The sequence below is a fragment of the Mobula hypostoma genome, chromosome 4, assembly GCF_963921235.1.
Source record: "Mobula hypostoma chromosome 4, sMobHyp1.1, whole genome shotgun sequence".
In the NCBI taxonomy this organism is placed as follows: Eukaryota; Metazoa; Chordata; class Chondrichthyes; order Myliobatiformes; family Myliobatidae; genus Mobula; species Mobula hypostoma.
Window position 1 is genome coordinate 44,678,774 of NC_086100.1, and position 15,857 is coordinate 44,694,630.

The following is a 15,857-nucleotide window of genomic DNA, read 5'->3' on the forward strand; positions in this document are numbered from 1 at the left end:
CTACACTATCCACAATTCCACCAATCTTGGTATCATCTACAAATTTACTAACCCACCCATCTACATTTTCAACAAGGTCATTTATATTCATCACAAACAGCAGAGGTCCCAACACAGATCCTTGCCGAATTCCACTAATTACAGATCTCGATCTCATATACGTCCCTTCAGCCACTACCCTCTGTCTTCTACGCACAAGCCAGCCCTGAATCCAAACAGCCAATTTGCTGTGGATCCCATGCATCTTGATCTTCTGGATTAGCCTCCCATGAGGGACTTTTTCGAATGCCTTACTAAAACCCATGTAGACAACATCCACTGCTCTACGCTCATCAGCTTGTCAAAAATCTCAATCAAATTGATAAGGCACAACTTGCCAAACACAAAGCCATGCTGGCTCTCCCTAATTAGGCTATCAGTTTCCAGATGCTCATATATCCTATCCCTAAGAATTTTCTCCAGCAATTTCCCTACAACAGTTCCTAGGATTTTCCCTTAAGTAGAGGTACATAGCCACTCACTAGACCTCCAGGACCTCACCTGTGGCTGAAATGGACACACAGATACTGGTCAAGGGCCCAGCAATCTTGTCTCTGGCCTCTTCAATAGCCTGTGGTAATATCATCAGATCCTGGGGACTTATCCACCTTAATATTCATCACGAGGCCCAACATGTCCTCCTCCTTGACCTCTAAATATCCTAACATATTTATACACTCAGCACTGATCTTCTGGTCCTCCACATCCTTTTCCTTGGTAAATACTGCTGCAAAGTACTCATTAAGTACCTCACTTACATTCCCTGCATCCAAACAAGTGTTCCCCCCTACCCTTGCTTTATCCTTGAGTGGTCCCACCATCTCCCTAGTTACCCATTTACTCTTGCTCTTGATGTATAGAATGCTTTGGGATTTGTCTTAATCTTACTTTTCAAGGCCTTTTCATGGCCCCTCCTGACTCTCCTCATTCCTTTCTTTAGTTCATTTCTGGTTCTTTGTACTGTACTCCTCATGTACTTCAGTTGATCCTGAATTCTGAAGCTTTACATACTTTTTCTTTTTTCTTCTTGACCAAACTTATTGCCTCTCTGGACACCCAAGGTTCTCTTACCTTTCAATCCCTGTCCTTCCTTCTAACAGGAATATCCTTTCCTATACTCTGTGCAATTGATCTACACAAGTCTACACATCTCTGAGTAGACTTGCCAGAGAAAAGGTGTTCCAATTAACACTTCATCGATTCTGCCGAATGCCCTCGTAACTTGACCTACTCCCACAAGGACCATACCTATCCTTATCTATAGATATCCTGAAAGTTAATGAATTGTGGTCATGGTTCCTTAACTGCTCACCCACTGAAAGGTCAGTCACCTGGCCAGGCTCATTACCCAACACCAGGTACAGTATGCCACCTTCTGTATGGACTGTCCACATATTGATTTAAGAAACCTTCCTGGATACACTTAACAAGCTCAGCCCAATCCACACCCCTTACACTAAGAAGGTCCCGTTTATATTAGGAAAGTTGAAATCCCCCATGACAACAACACCATTATCTTTGCATATTTCCTTAATCTGATTACATATCTGTTCCTCAACGTCCCAATGGCTAGTTGTGGGTTGTAGTACAATCCCATCGGTGTGATTGCACTCTTCCTATTCCAAACGGACTCAGTGTCTGACCCGTCCATTATGTCTCCCCGAGTGCTACTGTGATATTGTCCCTGATTAGTAGTGCAACTCCACCCTCCCTTTTACCTCCTCTTCTATCTTTTCTAACACTTCGAAAACCTGGTACATTAATCATCCATTTCTGCCCTTCTCTCAACCAAGTTTCAGTAATGGCTTCAACATCATAGTTCCACGTACTGATCCATGCTCTAAGTTCATCAACCTTCTCCACGATACTCCTAGCTCTAAAATATACACACTGTAGACTATCTGACCCATCATACCTGTTATTTCAATTTTGCCTTTCAATACTTTACCTGACATCTATCGTCTGGTCTGATCCTTCCCTTACTAACCTGGACTTCCCGTTTCCAACCCCCCCCCCCCCCCCGCCAAACTAGTTTAAACTCTTCCGAGTAGCATCAGCAAACCTCCCGGCCGTGATATTAGTTTCCCTCCAGTTCAGGTAAAACCCAAACCTCTTGTCCAGGTCATGCCTTCCCCAGAAAAAGTTCCAATGATCAAAGAACTTGAAACTATGTCCCCTGCACTATCTCTGCAGCCACTTATTCATCCATGCTATCACCCTAATCCTACCTGCACTAGTCTGGGCACAGGGAGTAATCCTGAAATTACAAACGTGGAGGCTCTTCTCTTCAGCCTGCTTCCTAGCTCTATATACTCACTCCACAGGACCTCTTCCCCTTTTCTGCCTATGCCATTGGTGCCGATATACACCACAAACTCTGGATAATCCCCCTCCCCTTAAGAATATCCTGCAGCCGCTCCAATACATTGTGGACCCCAGGAGTCCCTTTTGCAGCCACAGAATCTCATTTTTATTCCCCAAACTATTAAATCCTTTATAACTATCGCACTGCCCTTCCCTGTCAAGCCTCAGATCCAGTCACAGTGCCAGCAGCCCGGCAGCTGCTGCCATGATCTGATGGGTCATTCCCCCCAGCAGTATCCAGAGGGTTATACTTGTTACAAAGTGGTATACTTGCTACTTGATGCACATCAAGATAGGAAAAAAACATTAGATATGGTTTAAAGAATGCCAGGTTGGGTTACTAATGCTGCAAACTCTGCATTTGTTAACATTATTTAACCAAATTGTAAATTTCATTTTAATATTTGGGTACCAACTTTTTTGTTTCATCATTGTGAGCTAATTGTGTAAGGGGAAGATTCTCTACTTACAATTAAGATATCTACAAGTCTCATTTTTACTTCAACTACGCACTTATTGTTGATTGAAATATTTCATAGCATTATTCTATCTTTTGATAATCAAGAGCAAATTTTCTTCCAGACTTGATAACTTGCTATGATAAAGCACAAAGTGAACTCTTTATGAAACTTACCCAGAGGAGCTATCACTATGAGCTGTTGTATGTCTATTATGAGGAAAATTAACATTATAAAAACTTTACAGTGCTTTTATTAATCTTTGTATGTACCATGTAACAGCATAACCCTATCCTGATTGGCTTCAAATATACTCCGGATGTGCCAAGTGTCTTAGTGTCTTGGGTGAATTTTGAGGTAAATCCTTCTGTGGCTCATTGCTGTTAATTACAACATCATTTATGCTAATTACAGCAATTATCTAATAGTGCAAAGTGATTGTCCAAACTGAGGAATTTGAAGGTATCTGACTGATTGTCATTTATTACAATATGTAAGGCAATCGGAATTTATCTTGGTAGGGAGCAGAAGAGTAAATATTAAGTATTGCTTAGTACAAGGTTTGCTGGCACTTCCAATTAGTGTATTTAATTACAAATATATGTAAGGATTTAAAAAATATATTATATTCTTCTCCATTTTTAAGTATTCCCTCAAGATAGAGAATGTCATGTTCCCTGGGAGAGATGAGGCAGTTGTCGCACACAACCAACTTCCTTGCTAAGAACTAGGTCTTGGTCCTGTTGCAGGGAGAGTGGAACTTTCAAGACAGCAGAAAAGTGGCTTTACTGTACAGAGTTAGCATATATGTGCACTTCACAACAATACAGACTTGGATGCGCTCCTTCTCTCAGCACCCCCCCCCCTCACAAACTCATACCCTTATCCTCTCCTGGAGTTTTCCTACCCCTGACCCCTTTGTGCTAATTGCCTTCTTCAGAAACCCCACTCCATCGGTCCTCATTCTTGTCTTCCTCCATTGCTCACCTCCTTCTCAATGAGCCTATTCCGTCTTTCTTTCCCTCCTGACACCACATGCACTCCACACCGTTGACCCCAATCTCCATTTGGCAGCTGATCTAATTAAATGTGATGCCACCAATCGATTGCTGTGGATTGGCCTCTTAGGAGATCATTCTCAAACTGCTATTACCCTGCTCTTGCTCATGCCCATTTCCAACAGCATAACCAAGAGTTCCACCTGCTCTCCCAGAAAACCTCAAAACTTTAACTTGGCTTCCTGATTCTGTGCAATATCAGCAGGTTGAACTCTCCTGGTGGATTCCAGTGCCTGAATTCCCTGCAGATGGGAGGGAAGATTCACCCTGCAGAAGGAGAGTGTTGCACTCAACTTCACCCAGCAGAAATGTTACAGTTTTATATCACATCATATTAGGTGGCACTATTTCTGAAACCGGTGCAAGCTATTGACAACTGCGCTGCTCCAAATGCTATATGAGGTCATTCTTACAATCAGACATTAGGTTCTATAATGAGTCAACCTATAGCTGGGGAAGTGATGACTCCATCCTGTTAGACCGTTTGAACCAACTTATCTTTTATTTTTTTCTTGCTTCTCTTTTAATATTTGTATATCTGTGCACTTGAAATAGTACTGTGACACTATAATTTCCTTTGGGATCAAAAAAGTATCTATTTCTGATGTGCATTCTTCTTCTAACTTCTGTTAACATCATTTAATTTCAGGTAGATTCTGAAACTTATAGGCAGAAAAATAATATTTATGTCAGTCACGATAAAAGGTTTACCTCAAGGTTCAAAAATTAAATTAAAACTTAATCTTCTAATCATTAATAGTTTGAATAAACTAATTGAGATTCTGTCCTCTGAATGATAGTTGCATCAAAATAAACTATAAAACTCTTCCAAACCATTCATTCTACAGCAGCAGTCATAGATATTAACTACATTCCACGTGACTTCAAAGTTCAAAAGTTCAAAGTAAATTTATTATCAAAGTAAATATATATCACCATATACAACCCTGAGATTCATTTTCTTATTTACCACTAATTTAATTGCTGCTTTGATTTGCAAATCTTCATAATAAAGTTGACTTACTGTTGTGACATGAACATTCCACACAGCTGTTTGCTGATCGTCCTGTTAAAGACTGAAGTTACTGTTTTGCTACACCACTTGTGAGGTTTAAAAGCAGTTTGAAATTCATATGCAGATGAGTCAATGAGTGCCATTGCTGTACGCAGGGAGGCCCGGTCCTCCCAGTATTGTCATGGTAATTTTAAATGAAAGTGAAGAGTTGCCATTTTCATTGAACTGTGCTTTTTATTTTCTGGAATTCATTCATTCACTGTCACAATGAAAGCTAAATGCACAGATTTTCTATTTATGTTCACAAAATGTAGGTTCAAACTGACATGACCAAGGTCAGATTTGTCATTAAAGACCTTAAAAAAATGGGGAACTATTCTTAGCTTTATTTTCCCGTCACTATATATTACTGTTTAGAAGAGCGCTCATGTGTTTTTATGTGTATTGGGTCCGGTGCAGTTCCTATTAACCCCTAAGCAGCCAACAGACTTTCAAGTTTCTTAGGATTTTTATACATATCAGCTTTCACATATCTTGACTACTGTAATGATTGATTCAAAATGTCAGGAATAGCACAATGCTATAACCTTAAATCCACATATGTAAAACACAAATGATTTAAAACTTTAAATCATAAAGCCTTTTTCATTTGAATTACATTGTCTCTTTCCTTTTTAATCTTTTTAACTTTACTTTTCCCTAACACAACACATGCTTGGTTGAAAGCAAATTCATATTCTGTAAGGGCTAAATGCTGCATTTACTCCTTCATCTGCTTTTGAACAACTATTTTAGAGATGGAGCAACTTTGAATAAAAGCAATTTTTCCCATCTCACATATATAGTTCACGGAAATATCCTAGCATTTTAACTCCTTCATGAGATTACTCATCCGTGCTAGAAGTGGTTAAAGGTATCAAGCTCACCTACATAAGGCAGCATAATTAAGATTGTAATGTATCAGTCTATATTGCTCATTTCCTAAACCCTGAAGCTCTCTTGCAAGATGTTTTCGAGCATTGCCTGATTCAGGATTGTTCTTGAGGTTAATTCCAGGCAGTGGTCAAGAAAAAAATTCCAACTGTGATCCTTCAGTTTTTCCATCTCTCTGAAGAAGAGCCTGACTCCAACTCTGCACTTCAACAAATCAACATCAAAATCAGAGTGCAGCAAACTGCCCTAGTCATCCTATTTATTTTGAGTAAATGGAGTGAAATAAAATGAGTGTCACGTGAAATGTAAAATGGAAGAAAATGTGGATTATCATTGGGTAAGTGAGATCATATTTTAATATGAATTTAGGGGTTCATTTAAGGATCTCATGAGTTGGTTCCATCATATATAAAAATAATATTGCTAGTAATCTTGAAATCAACATTCACTTGTGTGATTTTTAAAAAGTTATATTGCATATTTATTTCATAACTAATGAAAGACATTTGTGGAGTGGACAACATAATCCCCTTTCTTTCTGTATTTATTGTCATGCAAAAGGAAACATTTAGCTTTTGTATAAATTGTGACCAATACCTCGTGGTTTCTGGAATGTGCATGTCAGTTAGAACACTCTCATGACGTACTTCACATTCTTTGCAAACTTACCATCAGCAATTATTAATAACAATGCTGTAAAAACCCTGAGAATAATTTCTGAATTCTTTCTCTACATGGTCAGTATATTTATTATGGCATTGAAAGATTGATAATCAGACCATGTTTGAATATTACATTCAGTTTTGTAGACAAGAATGGATGCAAGTAAATGCTTTAAACTTAAATATGGACAGAGAGCTTAAAATTGAGCTACCTAGCGTGATCTGGCAGCTCTGATTAAGGGTTCAGTCAACTGAGATACTGTGGGAGACATTGAAAGAGCCTTTTAGAATCCGGAGATTAGATGATTCCAATAGCAAAGAAAAATCCATGGGGAGGTGGTGTGAGTTATCTTCTACTGTAAGCTAAAAATAAATTAAAGACAATTTCAAAGCTAAAAAGGTATATAAATGAACAAAGATGGCAGTAGGTTATAAATTTGACAGAATATAGAAACATAGAAACATAGAAAATAGGTGCAAGAGTAGGCCATTCGGCCCTTCGAGCCTGCACAGCCATTCAGTATGATCATGGTTGATCATCCAACTCAGAACCCTGTACCTGCCTTCTTTCCATACCCTCTGATCCCTTTAGCCACAAGGGCCATATCTAACTCCCTCTTAAATATAGCCAATGAACTGGCCTCAACTGTTTCCTGTGGCAGAGAATTCCACAGATTCACCACTCTCTGTGTGAAGAAGTTTTTCCTCATCTGGGTCCTATTAAAATGAATGATTAATATTTTAATAAGAAAGGGGAAATTAGAGTACAACATAAATTTAATCAGAATATAATAAAGAAAAATATTTTCTACAGACATTTTTGGAAGTCTGGGAAATAAGTTACAGAAAACAAGGAGATAACATGTGAATTAAACAAAAGTCTTTACTATAGAGCACACAAGTAACATGACAGAGGTGGCTTTAAGTCGGGTATTGGAAGGAAGGGAGAAACTCTGATAAACTATGTCCGGGAAGTAGAACTGAACAAGTTGTATAAGGTATAGTGGACAGGTCTGAGATTTCAATATGGGGCCTTAAAACAAGTGGCAACTGAGAGATATTTGAGCAGTTGGCTTTAATTTTATAAATTCCTCTAGATTCAGAGAAGTTTCCATTAGATGACCTCATCATTTATACAGGTTCTGATTGAAGACATCAGGACAGGATGATTAGAAATAAAATCAAGGTAATCACCTGTCCAGCTCTTGGCTCCATCACTCCCCCTCCCACTTTCAAATCTCTTACTAGCTCTTCCTTCAGTTAGTCCTGACGAAGGGTCTCGGCCCTAAATGTCGACTGTACCTCTTCCTAGAGATGCTGCCTGGCCTGCTGCATTCACCAGCACTTTTGATATGTGTTGCTTGAAGATAATCAGGGTGGTGATTTTGTGGAATTTGTTGCCATGTGCAGCTGTGGGTGTATTTAAGGCAGAGATTGATAGGTTCTTGATTGGACGTGGCATCAAAGGTTACAGGGAGAAGTCCAGGAACTGGGGTTGAGGAGATGAAAAGAAAGATCAGCCATGATTGAATGGCGGAGCAGACTTTATGGGCCAGATGGCCTAATTCTACTCCTATACCTTATGGTCTTACTTTTATGGTCATTTTTTTGTGAAAGGGAAACTCTACTATGGCAATTTATTGCATTTTTGAATAAGTAGCATGTTGTACATATGGATTTCCAGTTGGCTTTAAGGTGCCGTATCATAGATTATTATAGAAAATGAAAGCTTATCATATAGGAAACCACATTTTGGCATGGATTGAAGATTAGATAGCCAACAGGAAACAAAGGAGAGTCTTTTTTCTGGTTGGCCAGACGTTATAAGTGGTGTGCTACAGGGATCAGTGATCAGTATTTTTAATTTTGGATGAACGCACTAAAGGTATAGATGGTATAGATGCCAAATTTGTTGATGACAAAAAAAAAGGCAGTAAATCACGTAAAAGGATATAAGGAGGCCACAAAAGGATATGGATAGGTTAAGTGAGTGGGCAAAGATACTACAAAAGGGAGTGTAATATGGAAAAAAATGTAATTGTCCCTGTTGGTAGAAAATATAGTAAAAAGGCACAATCATGTGATAAATGATTGCAGAGCTCTGGATCTGAGCTACTGCAAGATTTAAAAAAAAAGCTAGCACAACAAATAAATTGGAAAGTTGTCACTACTTTTTACTCGATTGGTTAAGCTTTAGGGTTTTGGAGACACCACAGCTGGAGTATTCGTCTCCTTTTTTAGAGTTAGAAGCAGTAAGAGATAAAATGGAAACTGGACCTTCAGCCCACTGTCTCCAGACCCACTATCAAGCATCAATATTGTTTCTAATACTATCTCAACTCTTGTATTTCCCCAAAAGTATCATCAACCATCCCCACTCCCAATTCTTCCACTCACTGCACACTAGGGATAACTTGAAACATGCTCATTTTGGGGATGTAGAACACCAGAACACCAAGGTGAAAATCCAAGTGGGCACTGAGAGAATGTGCACATTTCACATAGACTGTATCCAAGGTCAGGATTGAACCTGAGTCTCTGAAACTGTGAGGCAGCAGTTCTACCAGATATTCATATAAGGAAATTGTATCACAATTCTTAAAAGTCTCGTTTAATCTTGCGTGGAGATATTCCTAACAGGAACAAGTGTAGTAAAGACGATCAATCTTTATCCTGTGATGGAATTACAAGGCATATAGGTAAACAGAGTGAGGTTATAACGGAAAGTAACATGCTGATGTGAATGAAATTTGAAACTTTCAAAATTGATCGTTGTCAGAAAAAGTACAACTTCAGTGGATTTAAATTGAGCTGTTTTTCACCATTAGCTGAAGGCGAGACCCACAGTTGAGAAGACATGCAATGATGAAAGCAAGATGCATGAGGACATCATGAGGTTACTTCTATAATTAATTCTTGCATCAGTGTTTTGAACCAATTATTGAAAATGTTAAAAGGCATCTCTTATGTCTTACTTTGGCAATGATAATCAGTGGTTCATACGTTACAACTATAATCAGACAAAATCATCACAGAAGCATGCAACAGAGATACAAGCTCTTTGATCCCACCTAATCCATGTCAACGTGATGCCATTTATCCATCCTAGACCCAAGCCCCTGTATTCCATTCTATCCTAATACTGTTACCTAATACACTGGGTACTTTGAAGATGCCTTTTGAAATGCTATCAAAACTGCAAATTATGTTTTTAATCTCATGCACAACATTTTCTCAAAGAAAATAATTCCATTGGTGAATGGCATTGGGTTATGCTCAAACAATAGCACTCTGTACATTAAAAATTTAAGAGGATAAAAAACAGATTTCTATTATTAACAAAAACTATGTTGATGCAGGGTTAGCCTCCTCGCTCGTGTTAACCCAAATGTTCACAGTAATGAAAGTCTCTATCTATGTGAGCTGATTATGTTGTTTCTGTTTCTTCCTTGAAGGTAGCATAGTTGTAAGCTAAGATTGTGATTTCTCTCAAACAGAAAATATAAACATTTAAAGACTGACAGTTGCAGCAACAACACAAAAATCACTAAAAATTATGATCTTGCTAAATTTTCCTGAAAATTTCTCAGTAGATTCATAGAATCAATCAGTCTTGAAACATCTATAGCAATTGGCAATATATAAATTCAAGTTCAACTTTAATTGACGTTCAACCTTACACAGCAATATAGCCAAACGGAACAGTGATCCTCTGGGAACACACATCAAAGTTGCTGGTGAACACAGCAGGCCAGGCAGCATCTCTAGGAAGAGGTGCAGTCGGCGTTTTGGGCCGAGACATCGAGTCCTGACGAAGGGTCTTGGCCCGAAACATCGACTGCACCTCTTCCTAGAGATGCTACCTGGCCTGCTGCGTTCACCAGCAACTTTGATGTGTGTTGCTTGAATTTCCAGCATCTGCAGAATTCCTGCTGTTAGTGATCCTCTGGGGCCAGGGTTCAAGATACAGTACCAACAGTCACACACAGCACACATAGCACAGATAACTATGATGGCAGAAAACATAGTTACAACAAATATATAAAAATAATAATAATATAGCCCAATTTCCTGAATGTCATGGCTGGTAGATTGATGGTGCATGGATGTTGTTCTGGAGCCATGTTTCTGCAAGAACAATCCACAGCAGATCCTCATTTCACGCAATTACAGCTGCAGATGAATGCAATCCAGCCTGTCTTCCCAGAAGTGGGAAACAGAACTGTATAGAAAGACTGAATATGATGTTCCACAGAATATTTGTACATCATTTCATTTGCAAAAACACCAAAGGTTTAGTACAGATATAATGAAGTTCTATGCGGCAACTGTTTATTGTTTCAGAAGATGTCAATTCACAATCCAATTTCAAAAAAGCAAATCATATTAGTATTGCTCTTAAAAAAAGAAAAAAAGTATGTATTTTCAAATATTTGGGAATCTTAATGAATACTTCCCCTGAGTTATAGCAGGTGAATGTTAAATTGATGTAGAATTTATTTATTATCATGCACAATGGAACAAAGAAATACTGGGAGTCCAATTTAAAGGCACGCTCCCATCTTAAAATAACTCAGGTTTAAAAGTTCTCTAATAGAATATGTTTTTAATTGATCTGGCTAATGCCTTGTTAAAGATGGTCTCCAGTCACTTTCAGTGCTTCCAATAATACTGAGATAGGAAAAATAATTTCCTTCATAACAATATGAAATTCAAGACAGCTATAATGTAATGTATTGTGAACCCTTTCTGGCATCTCTAATGAAGCATTGTGTGATGATGTTCAATTCTCTCCATTGAATACAAAATGGTCATGTGTTTCAAATTAACCAAATGATTTGCACAGGCACTAGACCAAAGTGTTTCCGGCATTATTGATGGCTTTGTGGCAAGGTTTGCATATGATACGAAGGTAAGTAGAGGAGTAAGTAGTGCTGAGGAAGCAATGTGATTGCAGAAGGACATAGACAAATTGAAAGAAAGGGCAAAAAAGTGGCAGATGGAATACAGTGTTGGGAAAAGTATGATAATGTATTCTAGTAAAAGGAACGAAAACACAGATTGTTATCTAAATGGGGAGAAAATCTAAACATCAGAGGTCCAGAGGGACTTGGAGTCCTCGTGCAAGACTCCCAGAAGGTTAATTTACAGGTTGAATCTGAGGTAAAGAAGGTAAATGCAATGTTGGCATTCATTTCACGGGGAATAGAATATAAAAACAAGGAGAGAATGCTGAGGCTTCATAAGATGCTAGTCAGGTAGCACGAGGAGTATTGTCAACAGTTCTGGGCCCCATATCTCAGAAAGGATGTGTTGTCATTGGAGAGAGTCCAGAGGAGGTTCACAACAATGATTCTGCGAATGAAGGGATTAACATATGAGGAGTGCTTGGCAGCTTTGGGCCTGTACTCGTTGGAATTCAGAAGAATGTAGCGGGGGGGATCTCATTGAAACCTACTGAATGTTGAAAGGCCTGGATAAGGTGGATGTGGAGAGGATGTTTCCTATGGTGGGGGTGTCCAGAACTAAAGGGCGCAGCCTCAAAATTGAGGGGCAACCTTTTATAACAGAGGTAAGGAGGAATCTTTTTAGCCAGAGAGTGGTGAATCTGTGGAATACTCTGCTGCAGACAGCTGTGGAGGCCAAGACTGTGGGTGTATTTAAGGCGAAAATTGATAGTTTCCCGATTGATCAGGGCATCAAAGGTTATGATGAAAAGGCAGGTGTATGGGGTTCAGTGGGAACTTACATTAAACCGTAATCTTACTTTTAATTTCCTACCACTTTCATTAACACTCCCCAGATTTTTCCACTCACCTGCAGATTAGGGGCAATTTGCAGAAGCCAGTTAACCCCTCAACATGCATGAGGCAACCAGAGGGCCAGGAGGAAACCACGTAGTCACAGAGAGGATGTGAAATCTCCATAAAGGCAGCAACTTAAGGTCAGGATTGAACCTCTACCTCTTGCGGCTCTTCTCAACTACAGCAGATTTTTGCATTATTTTTCCCTATTGGCAGGTTGCTTTTCAACAATTTAAATGGTTTTATTGAGCCAGCCAGATGCAGAAGCTACTGGGTTTGCTTCATTATTCCCACAAAGCAGGCAAAATAAAACCTTAAACTTTGATCTATAGTTAACAAGGGGATTGGTGCCGAATGTAACACCCTAAGTGATTTCTACATATTCTCTGTTATAGGGCTGAAATTTACACCTGAGACTACTTCATTTCTTTCTCTGGCCTTCTAATCTGAACGGATGATACTCACAAAACGCTGTAACCAGTATTTTAAGTAATTGACGTCATACTTTCCACTGGAGCATGAATCAATTATAGATGAGGTAATGTAGTGAGTGGATGGTTCTAAATTCAGGGATCATATTATCAGGGGTAATGGTAAAGTGTTAACATATTTTAGATAATGGGATCTGTGGAACTGCATATTATCACTCATAGTTTCAGTTCTTGGGATTTTTTTCCTCTTAAAACACCATAAATGAAACATCATTTTGGTGCTGAATTTTGCTGGTTGGTAGTGACAATTCTGATCAAACCATCCAGGTTCAGTTACTAAAATCCTAGTAAGTCCTGGAATTCTACACAGGCGCTATTAGTCTGATATATCGACAATCTTGCTGGGATCTTGCAGGGGCCTGAAGATCCTCACTCAATAATTTAGAAACAGCTTCTTCCCCACTGCCATCAAATTTCTCAGTGGTCTGCGAGCTCATGAGTACTACCTCATTATTCCTTTCTTTTACACTGCTAGTTTATTTTGTAATTTATAGTCATCTTAAGTTTTTGCATTGTCCTGTTGCCACAAAACAACAAACGTCACAGCATTTCACACCATTTAAGTCAGTGATAATAAACCTGCTTCCTCCACATTATGATGGAGAATTGACGCACAGGCCAATGCCAGGCTGGAACTAATGTGGTCCGTAATTTCAGTGGAGATACTGGACTGTGGTTTGGAAGGCATAATAGGAGAAAGTAAATTATTTAAAATGTATATGGTTGATTTAAATCATTTAACTATCTCTATGTGTTTTAAGTGTTCCAATAACTTTAAAAATTGTTTAAAATCTTGGCGATCTTTGACAGGTGCCAAAGCCCCACCTCCACTTTTGCTTTGGTCTGGACCTGTGCGTTGGCCTGCACTGTCACCGACAGCTAGTTACTGCCCAACTCGAGGGTGTGAACTCCCACTTCTGTATATACAGCTCATTAGCATTCGCTGTGTTGGATCTGTGGACATAATTCTAGGAGTTAAATTGTTCCCAGCCATATAATAATAAACTTTTTACCCATTCCTCATTAAAGATCATTAACCTGATCAGGAAGCCGTTAGTCAGTCTTGTTTCTCTCTCCACAACTGCTGTCCAAGCTGCTCTGGATTCCCTCCCAGCATTCTGTTTTTGTTTCATGTAATTTCACCTTTCCCTAACATCCAATTTTACGAACAATTGCCTTCCACGATTTCACAATTATTACCATGCTTTCTACGAAATGAATTCCCAATGTCACGATACTAGCTTTCATCTGACTCGAGACATCCTGAGATCCCACATTTATGTTCCCATAATCATCAAACAATGCAGCCTCTATGATGCCATAGAGAACTTACGATGATGCTATAATGACTATGGAGTCATTCTGCATGAGAATGGCCTAATTTTTAGGTGTAATTTGACGTCAGTTTGGCATGTATGCAGGAAACTGAAGCAAGCTAGCTTGAAGACATCTCTGACGAACTACCACCAACACATCACCTGGAGAACCGAGGAAGCCAACACCCCTGATCACTGTGGCACTACCATCAAGAAAGCTTACCATGCTATCTTGCACCTGCAATTTGGCAAATCCAATCATATGGCTGTACTTCTACTCCCGGCATTTAGCCAGAGACTGAGAATCGCGGTGAGGACCGTGAATGTACAGTCAAGAAAGGAGGAGGAGTGTTTACAAGACTGCTTTGAGCCAGTAGACTGGACAATATTCAGGGATTCATCTTTGGTGCTGAATGAATATGCCTTGGCCGTCTTCATCAAGACCTGAGTGGACGAGTGTATGCCTTTGAAAACACACTGAGTTTTCCCAAATCGGAAGCCCTGGATGAACTAGGAGATTAGCAGCCTGTTTAGGGCTAGATCTGAGACGTTCAAGACCGTTGATCTGGAATCCTGTAAAAATTCCCAGTATTACCTTCGCAAGGTCACACTGAGAGAGAAAAGGCAATTCCATGTGAAATTAGCGATAGAGTTAGATGCACGGCAGCAGTGGCAGTGTTTGCATGTTACTTCTCCTATAACGCGAAACCTAACAGCGATGCTTTACTCCCGAATGTATTCAACACCCTTTATGCATGCTTTGAAAAAGAGAATGACACTATATCTACTTGAATCCCCATAGCATCCAGCTACCCTGTAATTTCTGTCACAGAGGTCGATGTTGGAACATCCTTCAGGAGGGTAAACCCTCACAAGGCATCAAACTGCGACGGTGTATCTCGCCAGGTTCTCGAAGCCTATATTGCCCAACTATCTAGTGTTCAAGGACATCTTCAATCTCTCACTGATATGGTCTGGGCTCCCTGGCTCAAAAGGACAACAAACATAACGATGCCAATGAAAAGCGGGGTGAGCTGATTAAATAGCTCTATCGCTTGATAGCACCAGGAAGTGCATTGACAAGTTGGTTATGACTAGAATTAATTCCTGGTCGAGCAAGGACCAGAAAACGCTGCAGTTCACCTACATATACAAGAGGCCTACAGCTAATCTCTGGAGCTTCTACTAATAGCAGGTATAAGTTAATCTGCTGTTTATCAACTACAGCTCAGTGTTCAACTCCTCATTCCCTCTGGATTAATCACCAAGCGTCAAAGCCTGGGCATCTGCACCTCTCCCTGTACCTAGATCCTCGATTTCCTCATCAGGAGACCAATTTGTGCAGATTGGTGATAACATCTCCCACTCATAGGCACAACTTAAGGATGCGAGTTTAGCCGACTGCTGTACTCTCTCCACGCTCATGACTGTGTGACTAGGCACAGCTCAAAAGCCCTCTATAAATTCACAGGTGACACCATGGCACTAAGGAGGCGTACAGGAGTGAGACAGATCGGCTAGTTGAGTCATGTCACAACAACTTCAGGCTCACTGTCAGCTAGACCAAGGAATTGATTGTGGATATCAGCAAGGGGAAGTTGGGAGAACACACAACCAGTCTTCACTGAGGATTTAGCAGTTTCAAGGTCCCTGGTCATCAACACCTCAGAGGATCTATCCTGGGCCTATCACATGAATGCAATCACGAAGAACGCAC

General features: G+C 39.7%; 1 protein-coding gene across 3 annotated transcripts in view; it reads right to left on the reverse strand.

Moving 5' to 3' along the window:
• Positions 1-15,857, reverse strand: part of plaat1 (phospholipase A and acyltransferase 1) — a 55,145-nt gene that overhangs the window by 15,080 nt on the left and 24,208 nt on the right. The window lies entirely within an intron of this gene.